Source organism: Pteropus vampyrus, unplaced genomic scaffold (assembly GCF_000151845.1).
Source record: "Pteropus vampyrus isolate Shadow unplaced genomic scaffold, Pvam_2.0 Scaffold1, whole genome shotgun sequence".
Taxonomy (NCBI): domain Eukaryota; kingdom Metazoa; phylum Chordata; class Mammalia; order Chiroptera; family Pteropodidae; genus Pteropus; species Pteropus vampyrus.
Window position 1 is genome coordinate 18,269,427 of NW_011888782.1, and position 4,128 is coordinate 18,273,554.

Sequence of the window (4,128 nt, forward strand, 5' to 3'; positions counted from 1 at the left end):
TATATGTATCCTTATGCTCAAGGCTAATGGTTAATCAGAATGCAGCCCAGGGTTTGACACATAATTGGTGCTCAAAATTATGTATCCGTTTAATACAGGAGCTATATGCACATTAGATTTGGACTTTTTTAAAAGCCTTATTCTTTTAAAGATGTCTACCTGGCTTTGTTGCCTCTAGACCTGAACAAAGAAGACTGTTTTTATGTGCTGACATCTCATAGTTTGTCACAGATGACTAAAATAAATGTCTGCCTTAATAAAAAGAGAAATTATTTATATGACTAAAAATAATCTAGAAACTACGAAATTATTTCCTGGTGAAGAAAGACTTTATGAATTATTGTCAGTTTGAAATGCCTTTATTGTATCACCCCTTCCCTGCTTTTTGAAAGAGCAAGAGAATAAAAAGAATATGGCAGATTTAATGGCATTTTTTTAATCTATTAGACTGACAAATCAAGTTTTCTGAAATAAAGTTCCCTGGATTTTGAAGTTAAATCAAATTGAAAAAGAACTCTGGTTAGAACTTCTCTGGGTAAAGCAAATTGTAGCCATAGAAAGCCAACCCATACCTGTGGGATTCTAAAAATAAAACCATTCACTCAACTGGCATCAAACATTGAACAAGATGTCTTCTTTGTAAAAGGCCAAACCCAACTAAACCTTAAAGACTTTAAGACTTTTTCTCTGCAATCCATCCTCTTGTCCATAAATGCAAAGTAAATGTGTACTTAAAATCTCTTCTCAATGAAACCGAGTGCCTCTGAGGCACAAGTATCATCTAACTTCTTTCTAATAGCAAGTACTAGAGGAAGAGCCTACTGCCCAGGGGGCTGTGAGAGTCTCTGGTAGGATGCAGTCAGAAAATTTTGTTTCTATTGGTATTTATTTTAACTAATTTTTAACATTTCTATTTTATATTTAATTTATAAAAATGTGTTTTATTAACATACTAGCAAATATTATTGGTAATTTATAAGCATGAATCTGAGATATGATCTTATTTTGGTGGGAGCTGTTTTTCTGATAAAGGCACATGTTAAAATCATTCTGAAGACCACTGGGTATAACTGGTATTGTGTCTTATGCACACTTTTTAAAAAAATCATCAGCGCATAGCAATGGGCTTGGAACAGTGTAGCATTCTAGTAGGTGTGTAGACAGAGGTATGATGTTTGGAGAAAGGTTATTGAGGCTTGTTCCCAGTTATCAGTTAAACCATCACAAAATCTGGAGCTAATAGAGTCCTTGCAGTCAAAATTCCATCTGGTAACAGCAGAATTATATGCAAAGCAAAACAGATATTATTTCTCTTGCCATTTAATCTGGCAACTGGAACTCCCTTGCCTCTTCTAATTTACTCTCTCTTTTTTTTTTTTTTTTCAAAATTGTAGGAAGCTACTGGTGGATAGGTGATGTTTTGCTTGAGGTTTTTGTGACATTTATGCCAATTATCTTATTCTGAACAAAAAAGTTAATAAGAAATATGTTTTGCAAAAAAGATTGGGAATTTTAGATACCAATGTAAGTGCCCTGTTGCTCATCCATGAAATTTCATCAAAGAGATGCCATTGGCGACAGCTTTTTTTGTTGGAGAATACCATACAACATTTGCAAAACCATTATCAGTAATGCCAATGAAATAAAAAAAGCAAAAATCTCCTTGACCTAATTAAAAAAATTATAAAAAATGTATTTTCTGCTTCTTTATGTAAATTAATTCCTGCACCTCTTATTTATTCTCTCTGGGTGTTAGTGTCCTCTTCTGTAAAACATAAAATTTTGAGCTTAACTCCAAGTTTCCTTATGTTCTGATGTTTTATGACAACATGCTTAGATAATTGTTTCAGATACATGGGGAATATTATTCTTGGCAGTATTTCAACTTGTATCTACTAAATTTTGTCTCTTTGGCTACTTTTTAGAATCTCTAAATATTTCTAGAATTATAACATTATCCTCTAACTCCGGGCATCACTTGGCTAACAAACATTTTTATTTCTTTTAATATTTCTTCATAAGTCAATTACCTCTCAATAAATATTTTTAATTTTCGAGCCTTGATGAGTTAACCAGAATCTTTCAGTGAGTCATGTAGATGACAGGAATTCATGTTGAGTGTGACTATGTGGCCTCATTGAAAATATATATATTCGGTAGTATCCTTAAATCTGGAAAAATGATGTTTATCTAAATTTTATCTGAAAAATCATATCCTTAGATTTAAAAAAATTATATATTAGATGACTGAAGAATATTTTAATTTAGAAAACATATGCAATGAATATATTCTTGAAATACTGCAAGCAAATCAAATTTTAGTTCCTTGGGTTTTCTTTTAGTGATTAACCATAGTGTTGAGGGACACTGGTTTATATGAATCCGTTGTGAAGTATTTCATAATTGACTGATCGTAAAATACTTTGCAATAAAACAAAACAGACCCTAGGTTTTTTCTAATGATAAGATCACTCTCGCATGCATGTCCATATGCTTTCTTGAGAAAAGATTGAAATTATAGCTATGGCTGGGATTTGCAGGTAAATTGCAGAGCACCTATTAGAAGACACCGGGTGTGTTTTCCATGTGTATAGGTGGAAAGGGTGGAGAATTGAGAATCAATGCCCCATATACTATTGTATGAAATTATCAAGGTCAGGTTTGCATCAGTGATATTGCCATAATTGCCTCCTAAATGATTTCCCTACTGCTGTTCTATATTTTTCACAAAGCAACCAAAGTGATCTTTAAAAAATGTAAATCAATTATGCCACTTTCCTGCTTAAGACCATCCAGTAGTTTGTCATTGCACATAAAATAGAACCCGTATTCCTTATCAACTTTGTGATTTGCCATGATTTGGCCCCTATTTCAATTCAAACTTTATCTTTACCAGTCTACAGTTTGTTTGCTGTCTGTGCTCCAAAGTTACTGAAGCCGTTCAATGAAGAAAGGATCAACGAATGGTGCCGGATTGATTGGATATCTATAGATAAACAATGAAACGTGATCTAAACTTCAGACCTTATACAAAAATTCTCTCAAAAGTGGATCACAGGCTTAAATGTAAATATAAAACTTTAAAACTTTTAGAAGATAACCTAGGAAGAAATCTTAAGAACTGAGGTTATGGTAAAGAATTCTTAGACTTAAGACATAAAGAAAGCACCTTACAAAGCGAAAAACTGATAAGGTGGACTGCATTATAATTAAAATATTTTGCTCAGCAAAAGACCTTTATAAGAGAATTAAAAGACAAATTACTACCGAACAGAATATAATATTTGCAGTTTATACATCTAGATTATATAAAGAAGTCTAAAATCTCAACATTAAAAACAAAACAAAACAAAACAATCCAATTAGAAAATTGACAAAATACTTGAAGAAACATTTCACATGTGAGGATATATGGATGGCAAATAAATATATGAAGATAAGTCCAGCATCGCTAGTCATTAGGGAAATGAAAACTAAACTACAGTGGTATATCACTACATACCTGCAAGAATAACTAAAATAAAAATTAGTGACAATGGCCAATGATGGCAAGGATATGGAGAAACTGGATCATTCATGTAGTCCTGGTAGTAATTTAAAATAGTATAACCAATCTAAAACACAGTTTGGCAATTTCTTACAAAACTAAACATGCAAATACCATACGACTCAGCAATTGCACTCCTGGGCATTCCCCTCACAGAAATGAACACTTATGTCTTCTCAGAAATGTGTATATGTTTGTTAAAACCAGCTATACTTATAAGAGCTAAAAATTGGAAACAAAATAAATGTCCCCTAACACATGAGTGTTTAAACACCTGTACTGTGGAATACTACTTGTCAATATAGAAGAATAAACAAACTCTTGATGCACACAGCATGGATAGAACTCAAAAGGTCACAAACTATATTGTTTATTTATGTAACTTTCTTATAACACCAAAATTTCAGAGATGGAAAAGAGATAAAAGGTTATCAGAGGTTAGAGATGCTAGGAAGAGGAATGTGGGTGGAACTTAAAGGGTTAACAGGAGGGAGGTCTTTGTAGTGATGGAACAGTTTGAATCCTGCTTTTTAAGAACTACATATTTTTAAGAACTATATATCATAAGTAGTTTGTAACAT